The sequence below is a fragment of the Portunus trituberculatus genome, chromosome 43 (assembly GCF_017591435.1).
Source record: "Portunus trituberculatus isolate SZX2019 chromosome 43, ASM1759143v1, whole genome shotgun sequence".
NCBI classification, from domain to species: Eukaryota; Metazoa; Arthropoda; class Malacostraca; order Decapoda; family Portunidae; genus Portunus; species Portunus trituberculatus.
In genome coordinates this window covers 5,674,798-5,689,170 of record NC_059297.1, presented here as the reverse complement: position 1 = coordinate 5,689,170, position 14,373 = coordinate 5,674,798, and positions in this window count along the sequence as shown.

Genomic DNA, 14,373 nt, shown 5'->3' with positions numbered 1-14,373 from the left:
GTCGTCCTTTCTTCCCTCTACTGTCTTTTTCGTCCATCTACCTTCCCCTGTCTTCTTTTCTCCATCCTGTCTTTACCCTAATTTCCGTACCATCTCCCTGCTCACTTCACCTTCTCCCTAGTTTCCCTGTCTTCTTTTCAACTTTCCTTTACCGTCTTTTTTCCACACTACTCTTCCTCTTCTGTCTTTACCCTCCTTTCCTTATCCTCTTTTCTTTCTTTACCCTATATTCTCCGCCCTCCTGCCTTAACCTTTCTCTTCACAACGCTCCTGCTACTCCTACTCTTCTCCCTGCGAGCGGTTTCTCCTTTCCCTCCATCCCCACACACACACAAGGTAATGTAAGCGCCCCCTCTCAAACCTGCAAGGTAAACAGGTGCATTTCGCCAATTTCCCCTGAACGTAGCGCTCTTCATACTCACCTCCACTCCGATTAGACGCCCAGAACTCTCAACACCCTCCCTCTCCTCTCCTCTCCTTCCATGCTACTGGCCTCATCAATTCACGCGTTCCCTTCGGTTGGATTGTAACCGCCGACACCGCCTCCACCGCGTCTCCACCGCTGTTCCCATGCGATTTCGACTTAAGTGCTTAACCGAGGCCTGGTTCCCGCCGCTGAGCTGGTGCAACGCGGCGGATAGAGACACAAGGCTGGTTCCGCTGATCAATGGTCGCGCAGTAAAGCCTCTTTGATCAGTAGCCTCCACATAAGCTCCTTACCCTTCCTGCAGACAGCTTCCTCATCTGCCTCCTTCGTTCGTCTCTCCTCCTCCTCCTCTCTCTCTCTCTCTCTCTCTCTCTCTCTCTCTCTCTCTCTCTCTCTCTCTCTCTCTCTCTTCATTCAGTTCTTGTTTATCTTCTTGTTGTTCTTGTTTTGTTTATCTATTTGTTTATTTTTACTTTTGTGTGTTTATTTTTGTTTTATTTTTCATTTTTTGTTGCGGTTTTTATGTCTTCCTTCCTTTCGACAGTTTCTCCTTTCTCTCTCTCTCTCTCAAACTGGTGCTTGACTCTGGTGAACGTGTCTCATTTTTAAGCTGAAAAATTGCCGGCCCAGTCAGCACCCCCGCCCCTCGACCGATAAGCCATTTTCTGCGCATGCGCAGTAGCCCTTGACAACGAGTAGCGTCCATAGCAACCACCTACCACATCATTTCTGCCTTTTGTACTGTCCGACAAACCCTACTGTCCCAGATTACGATACAACTATGTCTGTATGCAGCACATTCACCCAATCCGAAGTGGAAGAACAGCAGCAAAGACACCAACCATCGCTTCAGCTGCCAACTAGGGAGTTTCTAAATAAAAACTTTCACAAAGCTGATCTCCAAAAGCGATGTCGTGAATTGGGACTGGGCAAAATATGGGTAAACAAAGACCAGCTCCTAGAGACGATCATTAAAAACACACCACCACCTGACCCAAATCCTGAGGCAGTACTATCGGTATCCAGTGCTCTCCTATCACCTACGGATCAGACAAGCACCTCTGACACCACAGTAATGTCCTATACATCCCCTGATGTCACTTCTTTTGACTTACCACAGTCATCCTCCATGGATAATACTCAACAACAACGCTCTGGCGACACTGACGACCTATTAGAAGATGCCCGGCACCTTACCGTAGACGACACACAGCCGCCGCACCCACCCCCCAGCCCTGAAGTCCCTTCTCTTGACTTGCCACAGTCACCTTCCATGGAAAATATTCAGTTACAATGCTCTGACGACACTGACGATGTATCAGAAGATACCCAGCAGCTTACCGCAGACAACACCCAGCCGCCCCGCCCACCCCCCCAGCCCTCATGACAGTAGTGATCATCGACAGGAGATGACTCTGCTCAAGAAGGACATAAGAGCCATTATGTCAAAATTACACACGAAGGATAAGGAAATAGATCTACTGAACACTGAAGTAAGGACTGCATATTCCATGATCCAGCACCTCCAGCAACGTATTAGTGAACTGGAACTTCAAATAAAAACACAAGACTCACAGCAGCAGGCCACAGCGCATGGCTCAAACTCAACGAGATGTCTCCTCTTAGGAGATACAAATTTGCAACGAGTCCTACGATCAGATCTTCACGATAGCTGTTCTGTCAAGACAGTTGCACGTGCAAATATGGACCTTCTAAGATGCTGGGTGAGTGAACAATTAAAAGTGATACCGAGCGAGTGTGAAATATACTGTGGACTTTATGACATACTGGAAGGAAAAAAAACAGAAAATATCCTTGATGGTCTAGGTTATCTAATTAGTGATCTGAAGGAACGTAACAATAATATGAAAATAAATGTGTGTCAGATCGTGCCAGTGCCAGTTTCCCTGGAACAACAACACGTGCCAGTGAATAATACCTGTACAGGGGCGCGCTCCATGCTAGTGGCTGGGCCCACACTGTGGAACAGCCTTCCCAGTGACATCAGAAATGCACCTTCATTACGCTCATTTAAGAAACAGCTGTTCCTCCATCTTTTTAAGCATCAGTTTTAGTGAGTAGTCTAGGTTATTAGCTTGTAATTATGTTTTATCCCTGACTTTTATTCTTAGTTGTTTTGTCATGTTTTATATGTACTTTTGATTACGACGCAGACACATTTCTTAGCTTTTTAGTCATAATTTTGTCTTGTTTTACATGTAGTTTTAATTATGACACAGACACATGTCTTAGCTTTTTAGTTATAATTATCATGTATTATAATTGATTGTTAAACACGTTTATTTTATCTGTTTAGGGCATCACTGATCTCACAATGTTTGTATGATTGAAGAATAACCATTGTAAAATGGAATAAAGGTTTGATTCTGATTCTGATTCTGATTCTCTCTCTCTCTCTCTCTCTCTCTCTCTCTCTCTCTCTCTCTCTCTCTCTCTCTCTCTCTCTCTCTCTCTCTCTCTCTCTCTCTCTCTCTCTCTCTCTCTCTCTCTCTCTCTCTCCTCTCTCTCTCCTCCTCCTCCTCCTCCTCCTCCTCCCTCCTCCTCCTCCTCCTCCTCCTCCTCCTCCTCCTCTCTCCTCCTCCTCCTCCTCCTCCTCCTCCTCCTCCTCCTCCTCCTCCTCCTCCTCCTCCTCCTCCTCCTCCTCCTCCTCCTCCTCATCCTCCATTGTGCTCCCTGACGTAATAACACCTCACTTTTTCATCACTCCCAAGACTTTCCATAGCACTTAACCTCCTTCTCTCTCTTCACCTCTCCTTTCAACCTCCTCTCTGTCAGTCCTCCTTCACGCCTCCCCTCACCTATCGCTACTGGCTGCATCTTGTTCACCTCACCAATATAGCGGTACGGATTTCATTTCTTTCCATTTTCTTTTGTGTTTTTTTTATTCTTGAGCCTTTTGGAGTTAGTGTAGGTCTGTATTTTTGTGTTTTTATTTTTTTTTTTCTCTCTTTTTTTCTCTTTTTCTCTTTTCTCTCTCTCTTTTCTCTTTTCACTCTCTTTTCTCTCTTCTCTCTCTCTCTCTCTCTCTCTCTCTCTCTCTCTCTCTCTCTCTCTCTCTCTCTCTCTCTCTCTCTCTCTCTCTCTCTCTCTCTCTCTCTCTCTCTCTCTCTCTCTCTCTCACTGGTTCTCATGAAGGGCAATCAAGGAAGGAAAATAGAAATTATTTTATTTTTTTTCAAGTTTATTTTATATTGATCTTTATTGTTTGTTTTTACCTTTGTTATTGTTCTTCTTCTTATTTCATTGTTATTATTATTATTATTATTATTATTATTATTATTATTATTATTATTATTATTATTATTATTATTATTATTATTATTTTTATTGTTGTTGTTGTTGTTGTTGTTGTTTTTACTGCTGCTACTATTGTTATAACAGCAGTAGTAACATCAACAGCACAACAGCAGCAACAACAACAGCAACAACAGCAACAACAACAGCAAAAATATCAACAACAACAGCAACAAACAGCAGCAGCAGCATCATCATCAGCAATAGCAACAACAATCACTACTACTACTACTACTACTACTACTACTACTACTACTACTACTACTACTACTACTACTACTACTACTACTACTACTACTACCATTACCACTACTACTACTACTACTACTACTACTACTACTACTACTACTACTACTACTACTACTACTATTACTATTATTGCCACTACTACTACTATTACTATTATTGCCACTACTACTACTACTACACCACTCTCCATTTCCAGTATTCATTCCATTTCACTCTCCTCTAAGTCAAGGACCTCCACGTACATAATGTAGTAGTAGCTCTTGCACAACGACAATCTCTTGAGCTAATCCCATCTTTTATTCTCCTATTCTACAGGTGAGTGTCTTGGTCAGCTCATTCGTCCAACTTGTGCTGTGGCTGAGTGGTCCTCGACGAGACAAACACGGGATAAGCCTACACGGGGTAAGCCTCGGGAAGAGAGCGGCGCATGTGTCTCTAATTTGTATCTTGCAGGTGAGACGTAAGACCGTGTTATGAAACCCTTCGAACAGCAACTTTATCAATTCTAGATAAAGTTGCACTGGTTTTCAGAGACGGTTTTACGGTTTTAGTGGCAGATGAACAAGATTTCCATATTACAAACTGGAAAAACACTCTCAAGAGGCTGTATATTAATTTACTCAAGTGTTCATAGGCGTTTTTTGTGGATTTAGCGGCAGATGAATAAGGTTTCTACATTATGGATAGGATAAACACGCTTGGAAATCCAGCTAATCATCTTCGTGGCTTTTGAAAATAAATAGTCGTGATGAAGCAGCGTTTCTGAATAGATTACCAGGCCATTACTTGTTTCGTCTTGCATGTATTTATTTAATGTTCTTATTTAAGGTACATGTGGGCAGAAGACTGCTGCAATTAGAGAAACAGCAGCTTAAGAATAATTTTGAGATATCTCGAGACAAATGAAATTCCTTCGATGACCATCTTTAATCGTTTAGTTGTTACTGTTTCAAAGTGTATTTTTGTCTTTTCTCTCCTAACCTCTGCTGTTCTTTATCCTCGTGGTTTAGGTATGTGCTGGTATAATACAGTTGGAACCTTGCTACGTTACCTTCTGCACGACACACATAAGCTGAAGGTCCGTATTCTGGGCTCGTGGTGCGTTGTATATAATCAAGACTGACAGTTACGACCGTTTTCAGGATTCCGTGTACCACCATTGGTCTTAGGGATAACCATGCGCGGTCCTAAATAGCTACTCCTTGTTTTCATCTTGTTCACACCACATGTCCTGCTTACTGAACACCAAGAAAAACAGTCGAAAATTGCATAACATTCATATCTTTTAATGATTTCTTTATATATTTTTTGATTTGTTACACTGCTTCTTTCACAGCTACTGAAGTGAGTGAGTGTTAACCCCTTCAGTACCATGACGGGTTTCCACATTCATTCTGGTTACTATTTGGTGATTTGACACAGCTTCAGAAACTTATGCGAGGATTAAAGAAGTGAAGACCGTGGCCATTCATCTTGTGACGACCTCCATTGACCCTTCCTAATATAAATAAGATCGTCTAATCACACCAGCGATTAATGATAAAAACGCTTTCCAGTACTGAAGAAGTTAAGGAGCCCTAGCTTGAGTCATTCTTTCTCTCATACGTGGAAATTAATGCAGCTTACTTAAACAGTCCACCAAAGACCAGGCTGTGTGTATTACTTTGAAGTGTAATTTTTCCTCTTCCTCCTTCCGCTCCCCTTTCTTCCTCCTCCCCCTTCCTCTCCCCCATTCTGTGTTGGCACTTCCTTCCCTCCTTCCTCCTCTTTCCCTGACAATGTTGACAGTCATTTCCTCCATTCTTACGGTACATATTTTTCCTTTGCCCACCGGCACACAGAGAGAGAGAGAGAGAGAGAGAGAGAGAGAGAGAGAGAGAGAGAGAGAGAGAGAGAGAGAGAGAGAGAGAGAGAGAGAGAGAGAGAGAGAGAGAGAGAGAGAGAGAGAGAGAGAGAGAGAGAGAGAGAGAGATATTACTACTATTCCTCCTTTCTATTTAGCCGCTTTGATCTTTTCTTCTCATTTTTTCTTGTACTCTAATCATTATAAGGTGAACACCACTTACATTGAAGGTCTTGGTGTTTGTCGTGGGCGTCGTCGTCTTTATTGCTGTGAAATTGTTGCTGCTGCTGCTGTTAGTGTCCTTAATGCTTTGGCTCTTCTTGTTTCTCTCTTTTTTTATTTTATTTTTACTGCTCTTATTTTTGTTGTGGATGGTGTTGTTGTTGTTGTTGTCTTTGTTGTTGTTGTTGTTGTTGGTGGTGGTGGTGGTTGGTGAGGATGGTGTCGTCTTAGGAGCAGCGACACAAAGAAGGTAATTGACTTTCCTCACTGGCAGCAAACACTCCCTTTTCATGTTCCTGATATTCTGCACCATTTACCTCCGTTCATTTCTTCTTCCTGATGCCATGAAGTCTCTGGAACTCGCTGGCTTAATAACTGACTGACTAACTGACTGGCTGACTGACTGGCTGGCTTACTAACTGACTGACTGGGTGGCTGGCTTACTGACTGACTGACTGACTGACTCACTTACTCACTCACTCACTCACTGACTCACTCACTGCACCTCCTTAATCAGAAGCAGCAAATGGAAGATGAGTGGAGAAAAATATCGTAAAAAAATGGGCAACTTGCGGACTGATTGGACAAATTAAATATAAGATGTGGGAATAGAGAGATAATTCATAAAAAAAAAAGAAAAGAGATACAGATAAACCCCAGAAAATAAACAAAACAACGTAACAAGAGAGAGAGAGAGAGAGAGAGAGAGAGAGAGAGAGAGAGAGAGAGAGAGAGAGAATGATCACAACTATCACCATAAGTATACGCGTGCATATCTCCAAGTGACTGTGTTAGTGAGTGGCGGTGCTGGTATTATTGAGTTTCGGTTTTTCGCTCAAACTTTCCGCCTTTGTTGTCGTACACGTGTTTATTATTTTTAAAGGGAAGGAGTCATTTAGTGCCCTTTGATAAACCGTAAATCTCTCTCTCTCTCTTTTTTTTTTTTATCTATACCATGTGGGCTTCTCACGGGAATTTATGGGCTAAAGGGGATACTTTTAGGGTACCTCTTATCTCAAAACCCACCCGCTAGGAAACCGTTGCCCCAAGTGAGGAAGCCCAACCTACACTCGGACCGTGGACATGATTCGAACCCTTGCGCTTGGAGACCCCTCGGACCCCAAAGCATGCATGGTTCCACTGCGCCACTGTACTCTCTCTCTCTCTCTCTCTCTCTCTCTCTCTCTCTCTCTCTCTCTCTCTCTGTGTGTGTGTCCTTAGTGGTCACGCGGATTAAGGCGCCGCATTCTGCCACGATGGTGGTAGATTGCGGGGCATCGATTCGAACCCCACTAATGACATCTAGCAGCTATATGGCCTTTGTTGCCTAGCAGCAGGACAAATTACTTCATTGGACGGGGGCTCCCTTGTGATGACTTAATTTGAGGATTATTTAATCCTTAAAGCTCTCTCTCTCTCTCTCTCTCTCTCTCTCTCTCTCTCTCTCTCTGTTTTGTACAGTAAGCAAATGTGAACACGTTTACGTAACATGTTGATGTGAGCATAATGTACATTTATGATAGAGTTGTGGTCAGAAGGTGAACAATACACACACTGCACTCCTTCCCACTGTGTATAGAAATATTCTTTACGCTTGTGTTCCACTTGAAATACTGTGTCTGTGTTATATGCATCTATTCATTTACTGACAGTGAGTCTTGTGGAGTTGACCTGCACAGACTAGCGGGGCTTAACCACGAGACACTCATCCTGATGCTCTGGTCACTACGATACTGTCACTCTTTCCTCCACACTATCCATGCTTTCATTAACACCTTTTAACCCCTTTATTGCCATGACGCGTTTTCTTATTCTTTCTGCTTACTATTTGATGGTTATATACAGCTTCAGAAACTCATGTGGGGGATTGGAATGGTTAAGAGTGTAGCCTTTAATCTTCTGACACCCTTCCTAATGTAAATAGAATTATCTAGTCGTGCCCAAAACTCAAGTAAAAATGCGTCCCAGTACAGAAGGGATTACTCGTATTTAAGAACGAATCTGCTCCTTATTGCCTTCATTCGAGTCCTTCGGTTCCCTTCAGCCACTGTGGAATGCAACCATTGGGGGAGGAAAGAGAGATTCCTTTTGGTGAGTTTAGATTTGATCGTCTCAGTCCCGGTCAAGTCTAGACATCAAGTAGAAGGAATGTAATCAGCCAGGAAGGGAAAGCGAAGACAAGGCTCTTAGGTAGTGTCACGTGATTGCTTTCCGATTGGTTTCCTCACATCATTCTCCCTTTCCTCCCTTCCATCCCTCGCCTGCATTCTTCCTCAGCAAAGTCCATTCCTGCTGTTTATCTTTTGCTTAGGTAGGAATGCTGCAAGATACGGACCGCGAAGACTGACGCCGCACAATAGGCGGAGTGACTTTATAAAGAGATACATTTTTGGAGAGAACAAGCTGTGCATAGTTTGGTGGTGAATAGAAAAACTCTAACAGTAAAGAGACACAAGATACAATAATCACTATCACCACACACACACACACACACACACACACACACACACACACACACACACACACACACACACACACATGTAGTTTTCTTAATCATCCTCTGCCGAGTGAACTGAGACCAAAGCGTAAAAGGAGAGAGAGAAAAAAAAAATGTAATGTGATCCTTTATTCCCTCCTCCTCCTCCTCCTCCTCCTCCTCCTCCTCCTCCTCCTCCTCCTCCTCCTCCTCCTCCTCCTCCTCCTTCTCCTCCTCCTCCTTACGTATACATATGATCCCATGCGCTTCCGTAATCCTCTTATTTCTTAGCTTTACCTCCCTCGTGATCAAAATGTCAAATTACTCAGACAGAAGTATTGGTTTATCGGTCTGAGTTGCTCCAGCGTGCCTTTGGAATGTCAATGGGTGCAGGGAGACGAGACGTAAAGATCAGACATAAAGGGAGCAAGGGACAGTTTAGTTAAGACTGCTTTATATAGAGAACCTTATTGTGTTTCTTTTTCTGTTGTGTTTGATATGAGACTTCTATGACTAACTCTCTCTCTCTCTCTCTCTCTCTCTCTCTCTCTCTCTCTCTCTCTCTGTGTGTGTGTGTGTGTGCCGGTGATCAGGGTTTCTGGCGGGAAGGCATCACACATTTTCCCGGCAGCACAAGTAATAACGCTGTAATTCACTGCCGCTAACTTATCGCCTTTGTTCCCGGCGCTTACCTCCTCATAATGAAATTTTCCTCGCTTCTCCACCTCTTCCCACTCTTCCTCTTCGTCTTTCTTACACAAAAATGATCACTGTATGTGTGTGGGGCTATTCGAGTACGTAGCAAGCCCAGGAGAAGAGAGTGAGAGGAGAGAGTGAGGAGGAGGAGGAGGAGGAGGAGGAGGAGGCCAACCTTGCAAAATATAGCAAAACTCAACATGTGTATAGAGTATTTTCTTATTAGTGTTACCTGAACTGTCATTTATGTATCTTAACTTACAAGACACTGTATAATAAGGGAGAGAGAGAGAGAGAGAGAGAGAGAGAGAGAGAGAGAGAGAGAGAGAGAGAGAGAGAGATGGGAGGGGAGTGGTTTACTGTTTGGGGGATGGGTTGGCGGGGGCGTCTACAATCAGTTGGTGCTAAGGTGGAACATACTCAGTTCATAAGTGTGTGTGTGTGTGTGTGTGTGTGTGTGTGTGTGTGTGTGTGTGTGTGTGTGTGTGTGTGTGTGTGTGTGTGTGTGTGTGTGTGTGTGTGTGTGTGTGTGTGTGTGTGTTGATGCACATTCGTTCTCTCGAGCGTAACACTTCTATAATGTAAAATCTTTGAGTGCGATGTTTTAAGCGTAAATTCTTTATGAGGTGACAGGCGGCGTGTGTTGCTGAGCAGGTGACAGCCAGCAATTACCCAGCCAGGTGTGGCGCAGCAGGTGCAGGAAAAGTGTTAATGATGAACGAGTGCAGGAAGAAGTGGAGGGTGGGAAATCTGAAGAAGTTTGCTGTAGAAAGAAAATAATATTAAAAGAAACTGTGGCGAAATACTTGAAAGTACCACATTTAGAACCTGAGTGTAAGACATTAAAGATTAGCCGGTATTAATGTGTGTTCTCATGAAAAATAACATACTGTAGGAAAGCAATAAGAGGTGAAGTACATGAAACCTTTACATTTGACAAGTTGATGTGAGACGCTGCCTTACTGGATTCAGATGAGTGTTGCGCGAAGTATACATTGAAGAAGGAAGGTGTGTAGAGTATGGACTTTGTATCTGTTTCCTCTACGCTCAATATAAACCTCCCTGTGTAAATATCCCACCCCGCAGCGAATCACCTTGCTGTGTTACCAGGTTAGCTTCACCCTTTCAGTACTAGGACACATTTTTATCTTAACATTTGTGTACGATTGGATAATTTTATTGACATTAGGAAGGTTAATGGTCACAATCTTCTCTATTTTAATCCCACATAAGTTTCTGAAGGTATTTAAAATCACCAAATAGTGAGCAGAATGAATATGAAAACGCGTCATGGTACTGAAGGGCTTAAATCTCGTGGATGTATAGTGGAGGGAATTATTCAGCGAGAAACTTACTCGGAGTGTTTGTGAGTGGAATTTAGTTAAGGACTTTTTTCTTTCTTTCTTTTTTTTTACGGTCTCCAAGCACTTCCGGAAGATACGTCAGGGAGGAGAGATTGAGAGGATCCTGAGAGATTACCATTGATCCTCTCAGTGTGTTGCGCCAGAGAGATGCTGCAAGGTACATCTCAGTACGCTAACCCATTCAGTACCATGACGCATTTCCATATTCATTTTGCGTATTATTTTATGCAGCTTTAGATATTTATGTGGGGATTAGAGTAGTGAAGACTGTGGACATTAGACTTCTGATATCCATAAACTCTTCATAATGTCAATAAAATGGTCTATTCGTATACAAATCTCAAGGTAAAAATGTGAATCAGTATTGAAGGGGATAACCTGTAAACACTTCACGCACACTCTTGAGTCCGTTATTAAAAGATATACAGTAGAATATGCCAGAGTTTTCCTTGTTTGTTGCTCCAGAGAGACTGCAGCCTGCCATCCATGTACAAGGTCTTTTTTTCTTATTCACGCACCATAAAACAAATCATACATGCCCTCAAGTCCATAATCATAATAAGTATATAAAAGATACTCCTACCTCAGACTCCACCATGCTTAAAGGGAGGGCACTAAAGATAACGCTTTCTGCTCTTCACAAAGCCATTCCTATTCATCCTCACAAATATTTTTGTCAATAGAGGCAACAAGCAGACCTCGTTATTCTGTTTCTCTGCCTCACTTATTTTGATTGCTGCGTTTAATGAAGCAAATAATCTCGTCTGCTCTTGTCACTTTTTTTTTCCATCACCTTCATTAGACTTGATTGTTGCTTTACCTGTGTAGTACCTTTTTCTTAACCTCTTTAGTACCATGACGCGTTTTCATATTCATTCTGCTTACAATGTGACGATTTTGCACAGCTTCAGAATTTATGTGGGGATTAAAATAGTGAAGACTCTGGCCATTAATCTTCTCACTCAAATAGACCCTTCCTTATGCCAATAAAACCGTCTAACCGTACCCAAAACGTGTGGTAAAAATGCGTCCCAGTACTGAAAGCGTTAAGATTATTTGACAGAAATTTGGCGCTTCTTTGCTCTCCTCCCGTCACTCTCATCTGGCAGAGTTCAGTGTTCTCCTTCAGGTTTGGTTGCGTTTGGTAACCTTGACTTCAGGTGTTCCAATTCATCACTTTTCTTCAATTTCCTTGCAGCGGCGAGGCTCAATTTTGCAAGTTTTGAAATGCATATTTAATTTCTCCCTCCATCGTAAAAGTTTTGCTTGAGCTCACTTCCTCATCCTTGTCTTCCCTCCATCTATTCTTCTCCTCTTTCTCGCTACCACAGCCGCCACTAGCACCATCACACTCCACCTTGCTCCTCCTCCTCTTCCTATTTTCTTTCTTTTCCTCCTCCAAAGAAAATGAAAAAAATCTTAAGTAGAAAACCTTGGAAATATTCTTAAAGGCAACGATTGTTAACCCCTTTACTACCATGCAGCGTTTTCTATATTCATTTTGCTTACTATCTGGTAATCTTATCCAGCTTCAGAAACTTATATGGGGGGATTGGAACACTGAAGACTCTGGATATTAATCTTCTAACCTCCATAGACACTTCTTAATGCAAATAAAATCTTCTAATCACACCAAAAACTCATGGTAAAAATGCGTCCCAGTACTGAAGGGGTTAAAAGGGACAAAATTCTCAGCTTCTTAACAACGGTACATTAGTGGTATTTATTCGAACTGTGGTGAGACAATTGTGTAAAACTAATACCACATGAGTGAAGACCTGGAGGAGTACCAATTCTTAAACACAGTAGCTGAATGTGTAGGGAATCAATACGGCCACGCGTGGTAGTTCACCATACTGCTTATAATTCAAGGCTAACATTCAAAGACTTAGATAATGGACTACATAAGCAAGGCCAGACACTTTACTATAAATCCCACCCCTTCTTCCTCCTCTTTCTCCTCAATCTTCGGAAGGAACGAGAAGAGTAAGGGGAGTGGAGAAAATATAGGTAGGGTATCACGAGGGAACAAGTAGAGGAGGAAAGAGAAAGAACGGAGATAAGGAAGCGAGGAAAAAGTATTGGGAATTGGAAACTTTACGCGAAATGACTTGTGGGCGAAATGTGGCGAACCGGCATGTGGGCGAAATGACCGGTTACCAATTGCAATGGCGAGAAAGGAGCAGTGAACAAAGGTGTAAAAAGTAGAGAAAGTACAGATAGGGTATCACAAGAGAACAAGTGGAGGAGGAGAGAGGAAGAACTGAGGTAAGGGAAAGAGGAGAAAATGTTGCAAATTGGAAGGGTGAGTAAGGAGTAGTGCAAAGATAGCAAGGGAAGGAATGCGAGAGATATTAGTCCACCAGGAAAGAAAAATATGAGTACTAGTGAATTATCTGTCAGCGATAATGATAATAATGATAAGGTTACTGATAGGGCAGTCACTCTCTATGCTCATACACAAAATATACACAATTGCACAAAGATCTCCCTCCTCATTTCATTCATTACTATCTTACCCTTCTTTCTTTTGATGGTGTTGATTATTACAAACATGGAGCCAGGGAGGTGTTGTTGTTGTTCCCCTTCGTGTTATTTTCTGTTCCCCTCTCTCCCACACCTTCCTCCTCCCACTCCTTCCTCCTCCTCCTCCTCCTCTTCCAACGTCTGTGAGCCTTCCTTTGATCATAGGAGCGGCAAATCACTTTCACGATCCAGATTACTTTCCTTTCCTAAACGCTGATTAGTTGGATGGAAGTTTCCCCAATCCGTAGGAGACACGAAGAGTACCAGATCGATGCCACAGAGGTCGACCTACTCTCTCTTTCTTCATCAGTATCTTGTGTTTGGTGAAGTTAGGTTGTTAGATCTGGTTAGGTTAGGTTATGTGGCCATGCATCTCCTCTCTTAACCAATACCTAGTATGTAATTCACTGTTTGATCTGCTGCAGTCTCTGACGAGACAGCCAGACGTTACCCTACGGAACGAGCTCATAGCTCATTATTTCCGATCTTGGGATAGGTCTGAGACCAGACACACACCACACACCGGGACAACAAGGTCACAACTCCTCGATTTACATCCCGTACCTACTCACTGCTAGGTGAACAGGGGCTACACGTGAAAGGAGACACACCCAAATATCTCCACCCGGCCGGGGAATCGAACCCCGGTCCTCTGGCTTGTGAAGCCAGCGCTCTAACCACTGAGCTACCGGGCCGTGTGTGTGTGTGTGTGTGTGTGTGTTAATTATGTTAGATTGACAATTTTTTTCTTTCTTCATCAGTGTCTAGTGTGTCTACGCAGTGTGTGTTTGTGTGTGCGTTTGATTAGGTTACGGTAGATTAGGTTAGGTCAAGCTAGGTCGACATAACCTCTTTCTCCTCCAGTATACGCGTTGAGTAGTGTGTTTGGTCTGGTTAGGAATTTTATCTATTTTAGTTTTAAGTCTGTGTGTTTGTGAGGTGCCTTATTTTGCTAGCATAGGAACATGAGAAGGGAAGTGAAGCTGCAAGAAGTCGTCAGGCGTACACGTGGCAGTTCCTGTGTGAACAAAGCTTCCTAAATCCACTTATCATCCTCATCTATAAATTTGTGTAATCTTTCAGAGAATCCTATTGGCTTAACACTAGCAACATGAAAAGTGAGTCCCTTCCAGTTGTTTCCCTTTCTGTTAGTGAACCAGTTCCTTCTCATTTATTTCCTAAACCTAACTTTCTCAAGCTTAAACACATTATTTCTGGTTCTAACTTGGCTACTGATCCAAAGAACTTTGCTCAT